This window comes from Antechinus flavipes, chromosome 4 (assembly GCF_016432865.1).
Source record: "Antechinus flavipes isolate AdamAnt ecotype Samford, QLD, Australia chromosome 4, AdamAnt_v2, whole genome shotgun sequence".
Taxonomy (NCBI): domain Eukaryota; kingdom Metazoa; phylum Chordata; class Mammalia; order Dasyuromorphia; family Dasyuridae; genus Antechinus; species Antechinus flavipes.
In genome coordinates this window covers 8,859,317-8,883,325 of record NC_067401.1, presented here as the reverse complement: position 1 = coordinate 8,883,325, position 24,009 = coordinate 8,859,317, and the positions used below count along the sequence as shown (strand labels likewise).

The 24,009-nt window shown below is 42.8% G+C and overlaps 1 protein-coding gene across 1 annotated transcript in view; it reads left to right on the top strand.

Annotated features, from left to right (window-relative positions):
• Positions 1–13,929: 13,929 nt before the first annotated feature.
• GIGYF2 (GRB10 interacting GYF protein 2) overlaps positions 13,930–24,009 on the top strand; it is a 137,961-nt gene continuing 127,881 nt past the window's right edge. The window contains 1 exon segment of the mRNA XM_051999328.1: positions 13,930–14,013. The gene's annotated coding sequence lies outside the window, so the exon portion shown is untranslated.

Genomic DNA, 24,009 nt, shown 5'->3' with positions numbered 1-24,009 from the left:
ATCTTGGTTGCTTCATCTCTAAGATCCCTCAGGCTCCAGTGCTAACATTTGAGGCATGTGTAGGTCTGTTTTATAAAGGAAGAAATAATTGGGGGCGGGATCTGACCTGGGCTAAGGAAGGGGAAGGGGCAGAGTGGGAGGTGGGAGACAGACCGCAAGCCTATCCAGAGAAGGCTGGCTTAGTCACAGAAGGAGCAGGGAGTGGAAGATGTGCTTTTCTTACCCCTCCCCTCCTCCCCTTCCCCCCTTGTCTTGTCTCTCCCAAAATCACCCCCAGCCCCACCCCATGGTCCCCAGGAGCCCGATCCAGACTATCCAGACCAATGGGCAACTCATACAGGAAAGAAACCTTGCATTGAACCTTCCAAAACTCTCTCCCCCAGCCTAAAGGACTAAATCAGGGCAACCTTAGCATGGGCCCAAGGTCATTTCATGTCCCCTCCCCAGCTTGTTTCCCTATTTGCTGGCTGGGTCTTGACATTCCTTTACCTGAGCCCATTGCATGGTATTTGTTACTAAGCTGTTTATTCATATCATCCCTACGATCTGATTTGGGGTTTTCTTGGCAGAGACACTGGAGTGATTTCCCATTTCCTTCTCCAGCTCATTTTACAGATGAAGAAACTGAGGCAAACAGGATGAAGTGACTTGGCCAGGGTCACAGAGCTAGGAAGTGTCTGAGGCCAGATTTGAACTCAGTTCTTCCTGACTCCTGTGCACTTCTTCGTCCTTGAGCTGCCCTTTGCAGAATTCCTGACTCTAAATTCAAACTCTCCCCTTGCCACTTATTCCGTGACTCTGAATAAAGCTCTTGAACTCCTTGGGCCTCTGGTCTTTGTGGAATGGGCGGATGGGATTTGGTCAAAGGTCAACAGCTGAACATCATCATTCCTAAATACCGTGCTGAATACCGTGGCTGTCGGGACAGCCAGGAGTTAGCCTGGCTCATTGCATGTTTGCTACTGTAGTTAGTCCAAGCAACATTGACTTTTAAGCCCCCGCCATGTTCCAGGCACTGTGCTCAGCGATGGGGAAACTAGGAGAAAGAGCAGCCTTTCTCCATTCCTTGAGCTTACAGTAGAGCAGAAGGGGATGAGAAGGGACCCAAATAACCATCCCCGAAGAAATTAGGACAGAGGGGTCTATGAGATTCAAGGAGAGAATGGAACTGACAAGTCAATGAGCATTTATGAAGCCCCTTCTCTACGCCAGGCACTGTGCTCAAATTAAAACAAACACAGTCCCTGCCCTCAAGGAGCTCAGTCCAATGGGTAGAGACAAGATCTCTCCACAGAAACGAGATCGAGATTGGATAGATTGGAGGCGATCACCGGAGAGAGTTGGTGGACAAATGGTTCTGTGTAACTGGGACTTTAGAGCTCATCTCATCCAGTCCTCTCATGGAACTGAAGACACTTAGCCTGAGACAGGATTCCAGGTGACTCCTCAGATTCTCCATCCTATCCTTTTTACTGCTCCCAGCTGGCTCCCTTAGCTCTGAACTGCCATGGTAAGACCGACAGGTAGTGGTGAACCACAGCAAAAAGATGTCACAGAGGGATCAGAAAAGCAGAGAAGAGGTGAAGATGGTGACCCAGCTATCAATCAATGGTCTCCAACAACCCAAGAATGGGTCATACTTGGGAAGGAATTTGGAATCAGCCAGGAGATGTCAACAAAGGGTCAAGTGTATAGATTGGATGTGAGCAGAAAGGACAGTAGGGCCCAGAGAAGAAAGATGGGCACACTAAAGATTTCCCAAGATGCCTCTGTCATATTAAGGTAATAGGAGACAGTTGGGGCAAAGGGCAGCCTAATTGCTTAATATCCCCCGAGGTTGCAGTTAGCTAGTATAGTTAAAAAGAACACACACAGGAAAGCTGCTGGTTCATTTTGTGGAGATCCTTTGCAGGTTATTTGAGGGTAAAGTTGGGCCAAGGTAGGAGCCTAGTGAAGTAATAAGTAGAGATCCCAAGATTTGTCCTTAGTAGGGAGGCTAAGCAAAACCCAGACAGTTAGTTGCTGGCAGTTATGAGTGGTGCTGGGAAGACCGGAAGGAAGATCAGAAATACGGACAATCCTAGACTAAGGGTTTCTGTCCACTGTCTGCTTGTGTTGTTATCATGCCCGCAATCTATATGAATTAAGAGCCTCTCTTGTTAACTTATGTCCAGCTCTTTGTGATCCCATGGTCCTTCTATGCTCCACTATGAAGCAGGCTGTCCTAGTTCATGTGCATTGTTTCCATGACATTCTCCATCTCATTCTTTACCACCCCATTTTCCTTTTGCCTTCAATATTTCCCAACATCGAAGTCTTTTCCAATGAGTCCCATCTTCTCAATATGTGATCAAAGTATTTAAGCTTTAAGCATTTCACCTTCCAGTGAATAGCTTGAAATAATTTCTTTAAATATTGAGTGATTTGAGCTCCTTGCTGTCCACGGGACTCTCAAAAGCCTTCTCCAGCAGCACAATTTAAAAGTATCAGTTCTGTAGTGCTCAGCTTTCGTTATGGTCCAACTCTCCCAGTCAGAGATTACTCCTGGAAAAACCATAGCTTTGCCTTTGTTGGCAAGGTGACATCTCTGTTTATTAGTCTGCCGTCCAGATTTGTCTTAGTTTTCCTTCCAAGGAGCAAGCATCTCTTCATTTCATGGTTACTGTCATTGTCAGCATTGATCTTTGAACCCAAGAATGTGAAAAATTAAAAATCTGACACCACTTTCATTTCTTCTCCCTCTATTTGCCAGTAAGTGCTAGGAGCAGTTGCCAAGATTTTAGGTTTTGTTTTGTTTTGTTTTATGTTAAGCTTCAAACCAGCCTTACCACTCTTCTCTTTTATCCTTATCAGGAAACTTCTTAATTCCTTTTTACTTTCTGTGATCAGAGTGACCTTATCTGTATATCTGAGATTATTGATTTCTCTCCTTGGTAACACTAATTCCAGTTGTTGAGTCCTTCATCCTGGCATATAAACATCATGTAGTCTTCATATAAGTTAAATTAGGTGACAATTTTATTGTTATAGTACTTATCCAATTTTATTTTATTTTGCGTAGGCAATTGGGGTTAAGTGACTTGCCCAGGGCCACACAGCTTTAGAAAGTATTAAGTGTCAGAGATCAAATTTGAACTCAGGTCCTCTATCCACTGCCCTTTTTCAGCTTTTAAAACTTTTTACGTCTTGGGCTCAACAGATCTTCCCAGCCTCACTGCTCATTACTGTCCTTCCCACATCCTACTATCCAGCCAAACTGCCTTACTTTTTGTTTCTCTTATAGAACACTCCATCTCCTGTCAGTATATCTTTGAATTAGCCATCACACGTCTCTTTTCTCACCTCTACCTCCTAGTGTCCCTCTTTCCCATTAAGATGCAGCTTAAACAAACCCTGAGATATCACCATCAGATTGACAGAGATGACAAATGATGGAGGGACAATGGGGGAAAAAGGTACCTTAATGTACTGCTGGTGGAGCCATGAAGTGGTGCAGTCATTCTAGAAAACAATTTGGAACCATACCCATTAAATTGTGCATATTCTTTAATAGAAATACCAAACTTTTTGTGCTCAAAGAGATCAAAGAAAGTGGAAAAGAATCTACATGTACAAAAATATTTATTGTAGCTCTTTTGTGATAGCAAAGAATTGGAAACTAAGATAATCCCCATCAATTGGAAGATGGCTGAACCAACCATAGTATATGAACCTGTAGGATACTATGGTGCCACAAATAATAATGAAGGGGACATTTTCAAATAAACCTGAACTGATGGGGAGTGAACTGATCAGAATTAGGAGAAAACTTGATATAATTACAAAAATACTAGAAAGATAAACAACTCTGAAAGACTTAAGAACATTGAGCAACTTAATGACTGATCACATCCTTAAAGATCCATGAAAACATCTGCTACCCATCAAAATGATGGAACTTAGGGGACAGATGGAGCCTTTTTTTTTTTTTTAACTGTATATGTTTGTTACAAGGGATCTGTTTTTATTTCTTTTTAATGGTGGGGGAGGTGTGGAGTAGATTGAAGAGAAAACAGATTTTGATTAATTGAAAAAAATCAAAGCAATTAAATTTTTTTCCCAAAGAAACTGCACTTTAAAAATATGCAGTCCAAGTAATATTTTCTACATGAATTCTTTCCTAATCACTCAAATGCTAGTGCCCCTCTCCCTAACTACCTTGTATTTAACATTCTTTGTTAAATCCATTCTTTATTTAAAATAATCTCATCTTAAAAAAAATAAATTAATCTCATCTTTTAGTGGAAACTCTCACAACCCCTTTTAATTCTAGTGACTTCTTTTTGTTAGTTATTTTCTACTTTTCCTGCATATAGCTTGCTTTATATGTATTTGTTTGTATATTGTTTTTCCCATTAGATTGTAAGCTCCTTGAGGGCAGGAATTATCTTTTCCTCTCTCTTTTTGTATACCTAGCTCTTAGCACTATGCCTGACATAGTAGGCATATGATAAACATTGATTGATTGGTTCTATAATGTCTCCCTTTGATTTTGAGAGTTGTCTGGCCTCTCTGTGCTGACTTTATATTGCAATGTTATAGTGATTGGGTATACTGTTTTCCTGTCTCTGCTTTCTTTGCTCTGTATCATTTCATATAAGCGTTTCTTTTTTAATTCTTCATTTCTCACATCCCAGTAATATTCCTTTACATCTGTTTGTCACACACTAGTTCTATTCTTCCCCGATCAATAGGTACAGACTTTGTTTCTAGCTTCTTGTTATCACATATAATGCTGCTTTGAATATTTTTAATTGTCAATAGCCTCCTTGGGTTGCTCCAAAAGAGCAGAGATGCTTTCCTTGTGTCTGTCTGACCAGTACTTATGTGCTAACTAGCACACATAGTAGGCGAATTATCAATATTTGTTGATTGGTTTATTGATTCATCAGAATATAATCCCAGCATTGTTGGTGGAATTGTGAACACATCCAGCCATTCTGGAGAGCAATTTGGAACTATGCTCAAAAAGTTATCAAGCTGTGCATACCCTTTGATCCAGCAGTGTTTCTACTGGGCTTATACCCCAAAGAGATACTAAAGAAAGGAAAGGGACCTGTATGTGCCAAAATGTTTGTGGTAGCCCTGTTTATAGTGGCTAGAAGCTGGAAAATGAAAGGATGTCCATCCATTGGAGAATGGTTGAGTAAATTGTGGTATATGAACGTTATGGAATATTATTGTTCTGTAAGGAACGACCAGCAGGATGAATACAGAGAGGACTGGCGAGACTTACATGAACTGATGCTGAGTGAAATGAGCAGAACCAGGAGATCATTATATACCTCAACAATGATACTGTTTGAGGATGTATTCTGATGGAAGTGGACCTCTTCGATAAAGAGAGCCTTAATTGATCAAAGATGGACAGAAGCAGCTACACCCAGAGAAAGAACACTGGAAATGAATATAAACTGCTTGCATTTATGTTTTTCCTCCCGGGTTATTTATACCTTTTGAATTCAATTCTCCCTGTGCAACAAGAAAACTGTTTGGTTCTGCACACATATATTGTATTTAGGATATACTGCAACCCATTCAACATGTAAAGGACTCTTGCCATCTGGGGGAAGGGGTGGAGGGAGGGAGGGGAAAAATCGGAAGAGAAATGAATGCAAGGGATAATGCTGTAAAAAATTACCCTGGCATGCGTTCTATCAATAAAAAATTATTTAAAAAAATATAATCCCAGTAGTGTGTTCTCTAAGAAGTGGATGATTTACAGGCTTTTAAAATATAACTCTTAATTGTTTTGTGAACAGTTAAACCAGTTCGTGGTTCTTCCTGTAATGGGTCAGCAGTGTCTAACAATACATTTTCTCACCCTTTAGTGTCTTTGCTACCTTGATAGATGGGATTTTAAAAAATTTGCATCTCTCTGATTATTAGTGATGACTGATATTTTACATGGTAGGTGTGCTAAAGTTCAGAAGGCAGGATTAACCAAAGAATTTTGCTTTTTCATAATTAGACTTGAGGGAAAGAGAAGGGTTGAGTGTACTCTGCTCATATGGATAGGTCAGTGAAATTTGGGTAAAGTTGCTTGTCTACTGTTTTACTTCTTTTCTGTTGTCAAAGAGAATGACTTTTGTACCAGAGAAGACACAAAAACGATGATTATGGAGCATTGCTACCTAAGTCAAGTAAGGAGGGCAGAAGGGGGCAACTCATTGATCTTGCTGGGTTTCAGTCACTGAGTCCAGATGAACCAAATTTTCAGTAACTGAGAGAACTGGGAAGTATATTTGCCAAAGTATTTTCAGTGAGCTTTGAAAGATTGTGGAGAACAGGAGAGATGCCATATGACTAAAGAAATACAATGTTTTCATGAATTTTTTTTTAAAGGAAGAAAATAATTAGCAAACTGCATATCAGTGAACTTCATTTTGATTCTTGGCCAAATTCTAGGATTTGTCTGTGTGGTATGTGTTGCCTATGTAGTTGTGTGTGTATACATGACTTTTTCTAGGTGTGGCTCCCAGGGAAACATGAACAGATCTAATCTCTAGTCACCTCTGCACTCCATCACATTATCTAAGAGAGACTTTGATTCCTGCCGGGAAGGCTAGATCATCAGAAGATAGCCACCGTGTTCTCCTCCTCAGAGAGGTGTCCAAAGCTATAATTATATCTAGCCGACCCCTTAAATATTATTAGTCTAGGGAAATAATTTTTAGGTTCAAGCTGAGCTTCTGATTGTTATCCATTAATGGGGAAAGAGTTTCCCAAACTATATATTTAAAGCTTGATTCCCTTCCTACCAAATGCCAGATCACACTATGGGGAATAGCAAAACCCATTTATCCCATTTGCTGATAGCAAACAAAAATCAGAGAAGGTATATAGATGAGGGGAAAAAGCCAGGCAATACACAGAATGAATGAGTTTTCCCATTGGAATGATGGGAGAAGAAGAGAGAGAGACAGACAGACAGACATAGAGACAGAGACAAAGACACAGAGAGACAGAGACAGAAAAAGAGATAAAAACAGAGACAAAGATTCAGAGACACAGAGACAGAATGAGAGACAGACTGAAACAGAGAATATGAGATCGTGACAAAGATAGAAAGACAGAGGGGTATGTGGATGTGTGTGTGATTCAGGTCTCACCCAAGGGGAAATCCCCCCAAATCTCTATCATACTAAACTAGGGACAAAAACATCATGGAAGTTCTGGCTCCTCCTTTATTGGCTTTGCTCCAGCCTCTCCCTGAAGAGAATCTAAGACCAAAGTCTCTTCTCTAAAAGCCAGGAGTAAAAGATCAAGGATTTCTTCCCTGCCAAGCTCTCCCCAATTCAATGCCTCCTGTCCATGCTTATCTGGAGCAAATATTTATTTTCTACCAATGAGGAGAATCTTATGCAAATGAAGCCTGAGCCTTGAGTCCTGGATTATTTAAGGGCCAGTCAGTGAATGGCTAGGAAAGGAAGTATCAATCCCAGAATCACATGGCCTCATTAAATTTTTTTTATTATAGCTTTTTTAGTTACAAAACATGTGCATGGGTAATTTTTCAACATTGACCCTTGCAAAATCTTCTTTTCCAAATTTTCCCCTCTTTTCCTCCCCCTCTAGATGGCAGGTAGTCTAATACAGGTTAAATATGTTAAAATATACGTTAAATGCAATATATGGATACATATTTATACAGTTATTTTGTTGCACAAGAAAAATCAGATTTAGAAAGAAAAAAAAAAAAACCTGAGAAGGAAAACAAAAATACAAGCAAACAATAACAGAAAGAGTGGAAATGCTATGTGGTGATCCACACTCAGTTCTCATGATCCTCTCTGTGGGTGGGGATGGCTCTCTTTATCACAGGATCATTGGAACTGGTCTGAATCATCTCATTGTTGAAGAGAGCCATGTCCATCAGAATTGATCATCCTATAATCTTGTTGTGTACAATGTTCTCTTGGTTCTACTCACTTCACTCAGCATCAGTTCCTGTCAGTCTCTCCGGGCCTCTCTGAAATCTTTCTGCTGGTCATTTCTTACAGAACAATAATATTCTATAACATTCATACACCATAACTTGTGCAGCCAATCCCAGCTGATGGGCATCCCCTCAGTTTCCAGTTTCTTGCCACTACAAAAAGGGCGGCCACAAACATTTTTGCACATGTGGGTACATGGCCTCTGAATAACTCATCATTTTCTTGTTTGATGGAGTTTCTAGATCAAGGGAATGATGTCAATGCAATTTACACGTAAGACAATTGGAGAACTCTTGTCTTCCTCTTCACTAAGAGGATGTTACCTCTGGAAGTCCACATATGCTTTCAATCCTGGGAGGAGTGTGACTTCTAAGGAGAATTAATGTCTCACAATTCTTTCACTCAGAGGAAGGCCCTGAGAAAACTGCAAATAGCTGAGATTTTGGCTCCTGTCTAACCTCCCCAACATACTCTGTCTTTTCTCAAAAGAATTGTAGAAAAGTGCTCAGACAGTAAGAATCAAGTATGGGACAGTGATTTATTTCCCATAAGCAAAAAAAAAGGGCTAAACATTGGAGACTCACAAAATCCATTGGCAGAAAGACTTAAAGGAGGATTATAACTTAACTTATAATTACTTTTATCCTGTCCAGGAGGCTGAGACTTAAACCTCCTCAGAACATCAAGCAGTTTCTAGGAGTGATGATACATGTGATTATATTTCCCTTCAACTCTGCTCACAGCATTTAAGCTCATTTTCTCCTTGGTGGAAATCTCTGCTGCAGAAATGTCCCCCCACCATCTGCTCTGACCCATTGAACCAGATTTCTACAACTCACAAGGTCACAGAAAGCAGGTAGGGACATGTAGAATCCTCCTTTGACATTAGCATGTGGCCGAAATTCCTCTACCTTTCCAGGAATGCTTCACATTACTCTTTCACATCCTTTCTCTCTCTCTCTCTCTCTCTCTCTCTCTGTCTCTCTCTGTCTCTCTCTCTGTCTCTCTCTCTTTTAAGTTAATTCTTCTATACATATTTTCTCCATTATCTTGCTGCACAAGAAAAATCAGATTAAAAAAAAAAAAGGGAGAAAGAAAAAAAAAAGCAAGCAAACAACAACAGAAAGAGTGAAAATGCTGTGTTGTGATCCATACTCAGTCCTCTCTCTGGGTGCAGATGGCTCTTTTTATCACAAGATCATTGGAAATGGCCTGACTCATGTCATTGTTGAAAAGAGCCACATCCATCCCAGTTATATATACTTTCTCTTTTAGTCAAAATGGCCCACTTGCTGCCCCCCCCCCAGCAAACGTCCCCAATCTGACCCCTCCCCCCAAATTTATACTACCTCTCCCCATCTCTAAACTGTACCGCTCTCCTCATATCTTTTACTTCTAATCTCTAGCTTTGTTTAAGGCACAGCAGGGAGAGGAATGGAAAAAAACTGGAGCTAGAAGATCAGAGTGGGACTGACTTTGGAGGCAATTTGCTGGATAATGTGATAGGATCAAGGGTGAACATAGAAGTGTTTTCCTTGGCAGGGAAAAGGGCAGCCTCATTAACTGAGATTAGAATGAAGGAGGATGTAGTGGAGGAAGACTTCTAAATGAGGTGAGGTGAGGAGGAAGAGACAGGAGGCAGTTCTAGGAAGAGCCTCATTTTTTTTCATTGAAACATGAAGTGAGCTTTACAGCTGAGAGAGTAAAGGGAGACGGGCCCGGTGAGGCTTGAGAAGAGATGGTTTGGGGGCCCTGAAGAGGTTGGGGAGGAATGGAACCTTTGCTTTGGATCAGCCAGGGCCCTGGGAGGCTCAGCTCAAATTGATCTGTGACAGGCCAGTTAGCGTGATTTTAGTACAAATGGTGAGAGCAAACGTGGGTTGAGGCTCAGAAAGGGCTGAAGGACTTGAGGGCAGAGGAGAGTGTAAAGTTGAGTTAGTTTGGCAAGGATGTGAGCTAGAGGAGGAAGCAGAGTATAAGTGGAAGGGGTAATGGCCTGGAGAAGAACAAAGGAAGGAGAAACGGAATCACACGAAGGATGAAGGATTGGTTGTGGATTGTAAACATAGGGCAAGATGAAAAAGATAAAAAGATTATAATCAAGTAGGAAAAATTGGATGTTTGTAAACATGGGGTTGGAACGTGGGGGTGCGAGATGACATTAGTGGGTGATCATGACTGGGTGCACTTTGGTGGGGAGGAAGAATAGGTCGTGGGAACGAAATGGAGTGAGGAATCGGGAGGTTAGCAGCGATATATAGGCTGAAGTTCCCTGGGAGCAGGACAGGAGCCGAGGAGAGAAAAATTGTGGAGCAGACGTTGACCTTCCGGAAAAAGGAAGGAGAATGGGAGTCTATCGATAGCCGCACCTAATTGAGCGATAGGCCCTTAAAGAAGGGAAGGTTGCCTGTTGGAAGTGGTCAAGAAAAAGTATGGAAGGGTCGATGGGAAGCAGGCCATGGGGAAGCTGCAGTGGATCTGACCCAGATCTAAGTCTGCTTGTGTCAGCCACCTTCATGGCCATTGGAACTCATGTGGTGTGGTGGGTGAACCCCAAAAAGAGAGAGAAAGACAGACAGAGAGAGAGAGAGAGAGAGAGAGAGAGAAAGGATGTTTACCAAAGGATACAAAGGGTCCCTGAACACCCTGTACCCCCCAGAAGGGGAGGTTTTAGAGGGACTCCAGGGAAGCCAGGAGGCAGAGGGGAGGAGAGAAAGATTTCTGGTCAAAATGATGTGCCCTGTTCTAGGAACAACCAGGAAGTCAGCCTTGTTCTTAGAAGGCTTTGTGTGCTGGGGGTGTCAAGGGAGGAGGCTGGAAAAGTAGGGAGGACTTTGAAGGTCAAAAAGAGGATTTTATATTTGATCCTGGAGGGGAGGGGGAGATTATTGACTAGACCATGATGTCTTAGGGTATCATGTCAATTATAGTTTGTTAGAGGGTTACAAGATGGCCTCCGAGGTCCTTCTGGAGCTGGGCTGACGCCATCCCAAAAGAGAACAGGCCAAATGTGCTGTTAGGGGAATGTCTGTCATTGATCTGGGGACTCAAGGTCATTTTTTCAGTTTTCTTTCAGAAATGGAAGCGCTGCCAAGCTTGGAGTGCTGAGAGATTGCATCAGAGAGGCAGGGTCTCTGCGGTCCTGAGAGGATGGGCCTCGGAGACAGGAGGGGGGGTTCGAGTCCAGCCTGGGACGCTTCCTGATTGTGTAATCTTGGGCAAAATCATTGGCCCTCCCAGGGCCTGGGCTGTTGATCTGCGGAGGGTGAGGGTGTTCCCCCCCAGGAGCTCCTCACACCAATGAAATCACTGCTGGGGAAGAAGAGAGAGAAAGAAAAAACCAGTTCTTTTATGTCAATATTTACCTTGGTAAGTATTTCTGTAGTGGACAGTGGAAGAATGAGCCTCCTTTGGGCAGGAGGGTTCACTTGGCAAACTTGGCGAAGGTGCACAAAAGGGCAAGTGGCCAGGGAGGCCTGGAGGAAAGAGTCCACGCACCGGACAGCGTCTCCTGTGGAACTCTGGGCAGAGGCCTCAGTCGGGCTTCTGTTTTCCTTTCCTTTTAAAAAGCCGAACCTTGATTTTATTTTTAAAATTGAATTCATGCCTTTTTGTCATTTGAACACATTTATTTCTGAATATATCCAAGATCTCTCCCCTAGCTGCTAGCCAAAGACAAGAAAAGAAAGAAAAAAAGAAGGGCTAAACCGACCAATGTCCAGAAGGGGGAAACATGCACTATTCAGCACTCCCGGATCTCCACCTCCTCAAACTGGCAAACTTCAGAGAGCTTGGGACACTTTCTCTCCTCTTCTCTGAGGCCCAGTTCGGGCTGAATTGTACAGAAGGTGGGGCAGCTGGGTGGGGCAGTGGATAGAGAACCAGCCCTGAAGTCAGGAGGACCTGAGTTCAAATTTAATCTCACACACTTAACACTTCCTGGCTGCAAGACCTTGGGCAAGTCACTAAACCCCAATTGCCTCAGGGGGGGAAAAATTATATGGAGCACCAGGCCTGGTGGCTGGAAGACCTGAGTTCAAATGTGGCTGTAGACTGTTAGACTCTAGGCAAGTCACTTACCTGTTGCTTGTCTCAGCCATATCCCAGGGATATGAATGATCTCCAGGGAGAATAAAATGACCTGAGATTTATAAAATACTCTGCAAATTTTAGCTCACCATCAAAATAACTTTTGAAACCTAAATACCCTTCCTACGTCTCCATTCCCTTCTTTTGGCTTTTTGATTTGTATCACTAGTGCTTGTATATATATATTTATTTATTTAAATGTTTTTTTTTTTTTTTTAGTGCTTGTATTTATTAATGGCAACCGACAAAAATACTTTTTCTTCTTGTTTTTCCTCCTTTCTCCCTCCTTCTCTCTCCTTTCCCACTCTCTCTCTCTTCCTTCCTTCCTTCTTTTTGCATCATTACCTATAAGCTTTCTAGAGAAAGAACTGATAAATAGAAATCTGCATAGGATAATTTTACATGTACACACACATATACTTATTTATGTCTAACAGTCTTTTGAGGAAAGAAAAAAAGAAAACTACTTGCTAGTCTTGTTGCCTATTTGAAAGGAACAGTAAATTATGCTTCATCGATGTATCATTTCATAAGCAATCATCCTTTCCACTGTCCTAGGTACTGGAAATGCTTGTTTTATGACATAAATTAAAAATAAAAATTTAAAAGGTAAGGCTCCTGTTGGGGTAAAGGTGTGGGGAGAGATGAAGATAACATCTCAGAAGTGTGTAATAGAAAAATAACAGGCATCAGTTGACTTTTATTACTTTTAAAAATATTAAATTTAAACACTACCACTTTTTTAAAAGGGAAAGTGATAAAGGAGACCCTGAGAAGTTCCCGGATTATAAAGTTTGGTCCTGAATAATGTGAATTTAAACTCCCCAAGCCGGTAAGGCTTCAGGTCCCTCCGGGCTCGGCATGGAACCCTTTGTTCTTCTCCACACCCACTCCCTTGTATTGTTCGCTACCAAGGACGTGTAGTCTCCCAAATAGATCGGAAGCTTCTTGAGGGCAGGATTGCTTTAAGCTTTGAATCACCACCCCCGGCCCCAGCCCAGTGCCTGGCACAGAAGCGGGAGTTAACAAACGCGCGTTAAATCAGCTCGCCCACAATAGGCGCCTAATAAATGCTTGACAGGCAGATGCCGGGGAGAGCGGGGTCTAGCTTGGTCCCAGGGGGCACTGCGTGGCCAGGCTCCTCTTGCCGCGGCCTCTTTCGCTCCTCTGGACTGTCCCTCAGCTCATCTGAGATTTTCTCGGCCGAGGTCCTGGAGGGATTGACCATCTCTTTCTCTGGCTCAACTGACAGAGGAAGAAACTGAGGCACGGGGGAAGGGGCTCGCCCAGGGTCACGGAGCTCTGCCTCCAGGCCCGCGACCTAGGCAGGAGGAAGGAGCCGGGAATGGGATGTGAGCGGAGGCTCCCGGTCCGACACCGCTGGGATCCGCGTCACGTCCGCCGCTAGTGTCTCAATCGATAACGCTGATAACTCCCCCTCTACCTTGAAGGGTGTGATCGTTTAGTTATTAATTAATAAATTGTCAATCACTGCTTGGGTGGGGGGTGGGGCGGGACGGAGAAGCAGGAGCCCGCTGCCCACAATGGATCGCCCCGTGCCTCAGTTTCCCGGAGCTTCTCGTCGCTTCAGCCCCAGAATAAAGCCCAGCTTCAGCAAAGGAAAGCCCAATACCGATTGGTTCCAGAGAGCACGAGCCACCTGTCTCGAGAGCGGGCGTGGAATTACCAAGATGGCCGCTTTGGAGGCGAGGCCGCCAGTGCGCCTGCGCCATCCTGCCCCCGCCTGACTTCGGGTATCCGGGCTTCAGCGCCTAAGGGAAGCGGGGAGGGGGCGGGGCGTCGGGGTTCGACCCGTCGCCTCGCATTGCGTCGCGTTGCGCCGCGTCACGTCACGTGCCGGCGCGCGGCGACGTGGCGGCCATCTTGTGTTGTCGGGGCTGAGGGCTGACTGGGACTCCGAGAGACTCTCCGTCCGGGACCGCAGGTAACCGGCGCCCGTTCTCCCCGCTGCCCGGGGCCCCGCCGGGCGACCTTCGCCGCTGCCTCCCGGAGCCTGGGGCCCGGGTCCGCGCTCGCCTTGCCTTTACTGTCCCCGCTGCCACCAGGCCCGCGCCCAGGCCGCCCCAGCAGCCCCGGGCTCGCCTCGGGCTGGCGGCCGAGGGACACGTCAGGCGCCCGGGGCCGCCCCGGCGGCCTCCGCCCGAGTGCTGTTCACTGCCGCTCGCCCGCCCGGCCCGCCGGGGACTGGACTGTGCCTGGGCCCAGTGCCGGGCCGGGCCGGGCCGGCCCTGGGAGGGAGCCCCGCCCGGCCCTTCGGCCACGGAGGGGTGGGCGGGGAAACTGAGGCCGGCGGCTGAGGGGCCGGCGCTGGCCCAAGGTCACGCTGCCTTGGGGCGGGAGCCGCGCGAGACCGCCCCGCGACCAGCCCCTTCTTCCCCCCGAGGGGGAAACTGAGGCCCGGGTCCGTTGGCGCTACCCCTCAGAGTCAGGCCGGGGTCCGGGGCTCCCCCTGGCCGGCGTCTCTGGGCGCTGTCCAGCCGCGATCCCGCTCTCCCCCAGTCTTCCGACTGGCGCCCCCATTTTACAGATAGGGATACTGAGGCAGGCAGAAGCATTGAGTGACTCGTCCAGGGTCACCCAGTTCGTGAGTGTCTCAGCTGGATTTGAACTCGGGGTTCCTCAACTCTGCCCCCAGGACCACCGGCTGCCTCTAGTCCAAGGTCACCTAAGTATTGGCTGAGCCCCGGAGGACCCTGGGTCCTCGGGAGGTTCAGTGACTGATCCAGGGCCGCCGAGCGGGAGTTCGGCTCTGGGCCCTTTCAGGTGGTGTGGTCGGATTCACATCCAGGACCCCCGGCTCCTGCACCCTGCTTCCTCAAGGGCTCCCAGCTTGGGCTGGGGGGAACTTACCCACGTTCACGGAGGCCAGTGTTCCTTTAGCAGGTGAGGAAACTGAGGCCCCGAAGTCCCAGGGACCTGAGGGAGCGCGGCCCCAGCTGACGGATGGGGCACGTGGGCAGCGGCTCCGGTGCCCGGAGAGGAGCCTTCCCCAAGCCGGCACTAGTCTCCCAGTAGTTTGGCAGCCGCGTTTCAGTCCCAGGAGGAGTTTCCCTGGGATCCTGTCACTTGTGTGCGTTCTGAAACCTCCTGAGAAGCAGCCGGGAATAGACCCCCCCCAAAGGGACGCATTCCCTTGGACTTGGGGTCAGAACCTATGGAACTCTTTTTGATGGTGGCCCCCATCCCCCCCAAGCCAGACGGCAGGTGGTATTGATGTCCACTTTTGACTTAATAACCTGGAGAAGAGCTAGTTCTGTTTATTGAACTGTTGTGGAGTAGTTCTTTTAAAATATCTCCTTTTTCAAAAAATATTCTTTTTTAAATCTTCCTTTGTTTTTACAATTCATTCTGGGCATCATTACTTTCTGCACTATTTCCCCATTCTATATAGATCGCAAATAACTCCTCTTACTCATTGACATTTTTATGTGTTTTTAGCAGTTACTGTAGCAGCTTGCAGAGTGGACAAACTGGTATATAAACTTGGCTGTTGCATCAGGAGTTTCTCATCAGACCTGACACCAGGAAACAATTTCAAAGTGGGATGTGCTTGGAAAATTGACATGATTCCACTGACACTTAATTCTGAGAATTGTGTTCGCAAATGGTATCAGGGTTACTAGAAATAAGAGTTCCACATCATTTTGGCAATTGATGTTTTTTTCAATTTGGAAATAATTACCTATTTTTAAGAGTTGAGTTTTGGAAAGCCACTGGATGTATTTGTACAAATGTGAAAAGTTGTTCATATATTATAGCCAGGTATGTTGGCTATTGTGGAAGCTGTCTAGGGAGAATGGGAGGGGGAAAGAACTTAGGGAGTTCGACTACTCTATACCTTTCCTTTTCAATATGAAATTTAGATCTTCTCTATATAACTTCTTTTGTTGGGGGAGGAAGGAAGGGTTCTCTCTTTTTAAATTCAACCTCTCTTTCCCCAATGTCCTTTGACTGGGCTGTCAAGTTTTAGGTAGATTGATTTGTTTGACTATCAAAATTTTTTATTGGGGAAAAACCTAAGAATGCTTATTAAATTCAGGTAGCACATCAAAAAAAAATTGGTGTGAACTGGTTTGGCAGACTCTTTGAAGCTACCTGGTCTCCAATAAAAAGTACCTTTAATGAGACAGATGCCATACTGTTACTGGTATTTTTCAAGAATAGCCATTTAATGAAGGAATCTTTTTGAGGGGGTGTATTGGGAAGAAAAATCACTAGTAATTCTACAGTTCAAAATATAAATTATATCGAAAATGTGAAGCATTTGGTGGGTATTTTTTGACTTGCAAAATTACACACTTAATGAATATAACCAGAAAATCTTCTGTTGTTCATTCTAGTTGGCTGCATTTCATGCACATGTAGCCTTTCTTGAGTTGGTAAAGAATCGCTCTTTACCATATTTTTAATGAAATCTTCTTTTAAAGATTTTAGGGATTTTTTTCAGCTGATTTGGCTGCCTTCATGTGAATGTAGGCTTTCATGATATTGGTTGGTGTTAAATATAGTATTCTGTTCTTCAGGCTAGATTTAGAATCCTTGTTGAAGTATAAATACTTTATTTTTATTCACGTATTAGAGTTCATTCATTTATTTCTCTTTTGTTACTTCATTTCCATTACCTAAATCAAAATAATTGTCTTGCTTTAGAAGCTTGCAAGATGGGCATATTTGTGTGTCATGCAGGTGGGGGAGCTTCTTGGATGAAAGATACCAGTAACAGGGCGTTAATGATTCGCAAAGATCCCTTGTTTACTTGATAAATTAAACTTAAAAATGTAAAAGTATGATTTTGTTATAATTCCAATATATACAGATTTTCCACCCCCCTCATAGTCTTTTGACAAACCTTTTTTTTTTTTAAACTTGGATAATTGTAAACTGTTTTTTGTACATTGTTATTGAAAGATATCTCTTGACAGTAATTAGTTTGGCAGAAAAGATCTGTATCATTTCCACATTGTTTATCCTTGTTTTTAAGTATCTGACTTGGTGATTAGATACTTAAAGCTTTCCTTTTTGTTTCTCTGTGGTTAATTATAGGACTATTACTCTTAGGCTGAAACTAGACTGTAAACTAAGGTCTCTCAGAAGCGAGTTGAGTGCCCAGTTTTTTCTCCTTTAACATTCTGGATTAACTTTTTTTTTCCCTTTTGCAATCTGGATTGGTTTAACATTCTTGTGTATTGGTATTCAGGCATTTCTCATGAATACTTTGGTTCTAAGACACACAATCTGTTGTTCAAGTTTTAAATCAAAATTGCTGATGAGTAACTCCTATTATTTACAGCAGAGCTAAATAAATAGTGTAGGATGCTCTGTGAGTTATAGAAATGATTTTAGGAAGTAGATATTCTTCTGGTATAAGTCACTCATCCTTAGAGGTAAAATGTCTCTTTGTGGGTCCTAGGAATAGGGATATCCCTTTAGGGTAGCCTACTGAAAATGTTTAAGATTTATTTTAGGCAACCTGAAGTTTCTTTAGTTGTACTCACATTAACCAGTGTTACTTTCACTCCATCTTCTTGTCTTATTTCCCAATGAATTCAAGAAGCATTTATTATCTCCTGATTGTTGTTTAGTTGATTAATTGTATTTGACTCTTTGTGATCCCATTTAGGGTTTTCTTGGCAAAGATCCTGGAGTGTTTGGCCTTTTCCTTCCCTAGCTCATTTTACAGATGACAAAACTGAGGCAAACTGTTAAATTTTCCAAAGTCACACAGTTAGTAAATATCTGAGGCTGGATTTGAATTCAGGTCTTCCTCACTTCAGGGCTGGTATCTCTGCCATCTAGCTGCCCAATTATCTCCTGAGAACAAAAAAAATTATGTAACAGAATGATTTCAATTAATACTAACTTTACATTTTCCATCTGTTAAAAGAAAGAAGTGGATATGAGCTTTTAAAGTTGGTAGCAACATTGTCCAGTGTTTTTAATGGGAGTTTTGTTGCCCAGATAGGGACACAGGGACCAAAGTGCTGGGCCTGGACACATCCTCTCGGGCACTGAATAGCCACCCACTCTACTAGCTTCACCAAGAAAGCTCGGATGGAGGCAGGGAGAGTCGGACATGGCTGAAGTGACTGAACAATAACAAGTTTTCTTTCAGTAGTTGTATTGATTATAACCTCTAAGTTGGCCTCTGTTAAGGAAGACCAGGCTTCAAGTTAAGTCTAAGACACGTGCTTGCTGGGTGGATGTGTAGCTAGGAAAATTGTTTTGCCTGTTACTGCTTCAGGCAACTTAATTCTCTAAGATAAATGTGTTATGGGAATTCCTCTCTGTAACGTTGTGTCAAAACACATTTAATTGTTAGGTAGGGATGGCTGGATGGATGGCACAGTGGTTAGATTGGATAAGAGTACCAGACCTGAAAAGCAGGAACACTTTTCTTCCTGAATTCAAACCCTGTCTCAGACATGGACTAGCTGTGTGATCATGGGTAAGTCACTTCACCCTGTTTGCTCATCTGTCAAATGAGCTAGAGAAAGAAATGGTAAACCACTGCCAAGAAAATCCTAAAGTGGGATCATAAAGAATCAGACATGACTGAACAACATTGTTAGGTATTTTCTAAAAGCACAGAAAACAACATCAAAATATTCTTTGAACAAAACTTGAACTGGAATAATGACATGTCTATCATTTTGAGATCTGATTATTAGTGTATCTTTTTTTCCAGAGAGTTCAGAATGCTTTTCCATAGCTAACTTTTTTTTTTTTTTTTTTGCAACTTTGTTTTCATGAGGTTGGAGGAGATATTGATTCAAGAAAAACAGTAGGGAAATTGAGTAAATGTAATGTGTAATGTGGAGATTAAAACACTAGAGCCACTAGAACAGGTTCTGAGTATTTTTGCTAGGTTTGTATGTAAATTTCATTCAGTAAATATTTAAAAGAATTAATTATTCGGTCAATGTTACACAGTTGTTCATCTAGCTGGTAGTTTACATGTCAGAATCAGACCCTCTGGGTTTTGTTTGTTTTGTTTTTGTCTTTGTTTTTGCCACTTTGTTAGCTTGCCATTGGTCAAGTGATTGAAAATTTGGTACTTCAGTAGATTACATGGACTAGCAGAAGGAGCATAACATGACTCGGGAAACAGGAAACCTGGGTTTTGATCACAGTTGTGACATTTAGTAGTGATGGGTTCATCATTAGCAAGTGAGTTTACCTTACTATTCTTTGGTTTTCTCATCCATAGACTGGGAGAACTTTTTTTGTTGCTGGCCTTAAAGGATTATGGCAAAGAAAAAAATTTGTAACCCTTAAAGAATTATTATTATCTGCCATCAGCGATCAAAAAAAGGTGTTAATGAGTTGGATTTTGGATATCTGAATGCTGCCTGTGTAAAAGCTGAATTTTTTCCCCTCAGTCTTTTTTTTGTTTCTTTCCTTAGAAAATAGAGTATACTTAATACAGTTTAACTTTTCTTGATGGCTCAATTATGATGATTTTTTTTTCATCATGTTTTTTGTTATAGATCATGAACTAGTAATTATTTTTTACCACTTAAAAAATATTTGGGGCCACATAATGCTGTTGTTTATGTGGTTATTCCTATTGATATTTACCATATTAAAAATTAAAATATCTTATTAATACTGTAAAAGTAGTTTTGACTTTGTAGACATCCTGAAAAGGTCTCAGGGACACCTGAATCCTTAGACTTTGAGAAATGCTGTTCTCGATGGTTATGATCATCATAATAATTAGAACAGATTCTTTAGTACTTTACAATGTGCAAAATACCTTGCCAACATGTCATTTAATCTTCACGATAACCCTGGGAGACAAGAGCTATTTTCATGTTACACATGAGCAAACCAAGGCAGACAGGTTAAGTGACCTGGAGTGGACAGTAAATAAAAGTACTGGGCCTGGAGTCAGGAAAACTTAAGTTCAAATTCAGCTTCAGACACGTAATAGTTGGGTGAGTCTGGCTTAAACTGTCTGCCTCAGTTTCCTCCACTGTAAAATGGGGATAATAGCACCAACCTTCCAAGGTTGTTGTTGGATCAAATGAGACATTAACTGTAACAAATTAGCATAATACCTGGTACATAGTAAGTGCTATATAAATGTTAGCTATTTTAGCTATTATTATTGCTCAGGGTCACATAACTGAGAGAGAATTTGAATTTAGGTTTTCTTGACTCTAGGTACAGTGCTTTATCTATATAAAACCATTTACTTAGCTGCCTTCAGTGATGATTTACAACATTTTGTTGAATTATTACAAAATATACATATGCTTTCCTGAATTAGTCTTTTACATTAACTTGTTTAATTAAATAGAATGGAAGATTATATGATCTAGACATTCTGACTACCTTTTTGTAGAATGATTAAATCAAAAGTTGAAAGCAGCCTTCTCTAACTTGTTCTGTTGGTCTTATTTAAATTATTTTGACTTTTTGTCCTTTGACATTTGTAGTTTTCAAAATAACTTATTAGTTCAGCATTCAAATATACTTCTTCCTGGTTAGCTTCATCAGTCTTTGAGACTTTCAGGTTATTGGTACTAATGATAACTAAAAACTGATTGTAGCTTTGCTACTAAGAAAATAAATGTGATTACGTCTCTGGCTATTTACTTCTAGATTTACAGGAGTTATATTTTTGTGTACTGGGTCCTTGAGATTGACCTTTATTTGTACAACAATAATGTTTTTGTATTTATAATAGAGGAATCATTACATCATGAAGTTTTAGGCTATATGATGATTTAACTTCTTGAAGAATGGAGAAGCAAAAAACAAGCCTTGCTTTCTGATGACTGTTTTGACTAGTCAGTCAACATTTATTAAGTGCCTACTGTGTGCTAGCACCTGCACAGTCTCAGGATACAAAGAGAGCCAAAAATAAGCAGCTCTGCTCTCAGGGAGATCACAATCTGAGGGGGAAGAGGCCAGCAAACAGCCGCAGACAGACCAGATACACTCTGGGTAAGTCAGGAGCGTGATCTCCAAGGGGACGGGTGACTTCACTGCAGACGGCTTAACTGGATCGCATCGAGGGAGAGTTGCTTCTCTTCTTGAGTCACATGGCGAGATGGTTCTCGTCCAACCGTTCTGCTGGGGGATGTCTTCACATCTTGAAGTAGACACCCCCACCATTGCCGTGGACCGCAGGTCCATTACCTGTGACGTTGTTTAGCCCTTCTGCTTGAGGCAGTTTTGCCAGGATGACAACTCTTATGTGCTGCAGCTTCTTGTTGAGGAGTTGGGTGACCTCAGAGGTGGATGACACATGAGCAGCCCTCCCCCTAGAGATAGACAAGCAGCTCCCCCTCCCAGGCAGCATCCCCCAGGCAGATGAGCAGCCCTCCCCCCAGAGATGCTGAAGTTTTCTGTGTCTCGTACACCTCACCTTTCCTCAGAGGGAAGGCACCGAAGTTAAGGAGGGCTGGGAAGGCTTCTTGCAGAAGCGACAGACCCCAGGAGAGAGAGAATTCCAGGCATGCGGGATTATCAGAAGAAAACCTGGATTCAGAAGATGGAAGGTATTCTGTGTTGAGGGGTCACTGTCACTGGAACACCCCATATTGGTGAGGGAAAGTGAGCTATAAGAAGACTTGAAAGTGAGGAGGGGGCCAGATTGTGAGGATTTTTGAAGACCAAACAAAGGATCCCCTATGCAGAAAGTAATAAGGAGTCACTGTTTATTGGGGGAAGGGGTGTGGGTGGGTGGGTAGGTAATGTGGTCCCTTTGAGAGCTGATTGGAGGATGGGTTAGAGTAGGGAGAGACTTGGAGCAGGAGGATCAAGTCACAAACATGGGGCAGTTGAATTTGCCCAGTCTGGGAAGTGAAGGGGACACAGGGGAGAAATGTTAGGGAGGGAATGGCAGCACTCAGCCACTAATTTAATGTGGCGACTGGGAGGATGGTGGTACCTTCCACAATAATAGAAAAGGAAAGGAAAGGGTGGCGCTCAGAGGGAAAGATAAAATGAATTCTGTTTTGGACATGTTTCATTTAAGATGTCTATGGCACTAGTATTCCAGCTGTGTAAAAAGCAGTAGGAGATGCAAGACTGCAAGATGGGAGGAAGGTTAAGGTGGACTAAGAGTTCTGAAAGTTGTCTGTTGAATTATTCATTGAAACCTTGGGATCTGATGAGGTTGGGAAAAGAAATATTAAAGAAGTAGAAGAGGGCTGGGACAGAACCTTGAGGAATATTTGCTTTTTGTTTGTTTACTAGGTATGTTGTGAATGCAGATCCAACAGAGGAGACAGAGAGGAATGGGTCGGATAGCCAGGAGAAGGACCAGGGCAGAACAATTTTACAAAAATCTAGAAGAAAGAGAGTGTCCTGGGAAAGAGGATGATAGGCCATGCCCCAGGTTGCAGAGAGGCCAAGAAGGATGAGGTATTAGGTTTGACAAGTAAGAGATCATTAATAACTGGAGGAACAGTCTCAGTTAAATGGTGTGGTTGAAAGTTGGTTTACAAAGAGTTAAGGAGACGGTGAGAGGAAGTGGAGACACATATGGCTTTCTCATGGAATTTAGCCACAAAAGGAAAAAGAGTTGGCAGATGATAGATAACGGGGGAGATGGAGGAGGATATTTTGAGGATGGTGGAGATGGAAGCGTACTTGTAGGCAGAAGGGAAGCAACCAGTAGGCAGGGAGTGAGTGAAGGTGTGTCAGAGTTGAGATGAGCGGGGACAGTCTGCAGAAGATAGGCTGGAATGGGGTCATGTGCACCTGAAGGGATTGGCCACCTCACTGTGTGAAACAAGGGTGGGAGAAGAGCTCTGAGAAAGAGCTTCTTTTTTGTGTTAGTTTTTTTTTTTTTTCTTAGTAATCTATGAGACAAGGCTCTCATTGAAGAGAGTATGGGGTATGCATGGAGTAGCTGTTGGAAGAGTAAGGAAGGATGAAAAAGTTTGGAAAAGCCATTGTGGAGAGTGGAAAAGTGAATGGATTCAGAAGGTAGGAAAGGCTTGCCTTGCCATGTTAAGAACCTATTTGAGATTACATAACATAAACTTGTAGTGGACACAGCCGATAAGTAATACATGTTTTTCTCCAGCTTCATTCAGGAATATGTAAGAGGGATTGAAACCCTTGCCTAGTGGGAATAATCCAAGATAGGATGGGGCATAGGATGAAGGGCCCCAGGATTCACTAAGGAGCCAGGATGAGAAGGAAAGAAAGCAACTACTACAGGGATGATGGCTTGGAATGAAGAAGGGATAGAAGGATTGAAGATCATGGTGAGAACGAAGAGCAGGGTTTGCAGGATAAAAGGAGAAGTGGAATATTAACAGATTATGATTAAATAATGGAATTTTGTTCATGATTTTGGAAATGTAATATAATTTATAGATGATGACAAAATCCAAGATGTGAACATCTTTGGGTGTAGATGAGATGAGGGTGGAAGAATAGGTCATGGGAAATGAGTAAATTAAAGAATTGAGAATTTAGAGTATTTGAAGAAATATCAGTATGTATGTTGAAATCTCTTAGAATGGGCTGGAGTTGGAGAAGAGAGAAAGGCAGTGAACCAGACACTGAACTCACTGAGGAAAAGTGAGTGGCCTAAGGATTAGTAAACAACAGCTCTCAAAATTTTGATTGGGTAGGAGATAGGGACTGAGTAAACTTTAGAGGAGAAGAAGTTACTGAATGATAATGGTATATAGAAATGGCAGTGGGGAGCAAGGAGGAGTCCATCTCCCCTACCAGGATGGGGAGTCAAAATACATTCATTGATGGAAAAGGGTAGTCAGGAAAGTTAAGTCATCAGGTCAACCCACTGTAAGTGCAAGAAAGATGAAGGAAGAAAGGAAATGATCAAGATAAAGTCTAGTTTATTACTTACTTGTGGAACAAATTGGTATTCCACAGAACAGATCGGAAGAGTCAGGTAGCTATGAAGTGGAAAGTTGGGTTGAAATGAATG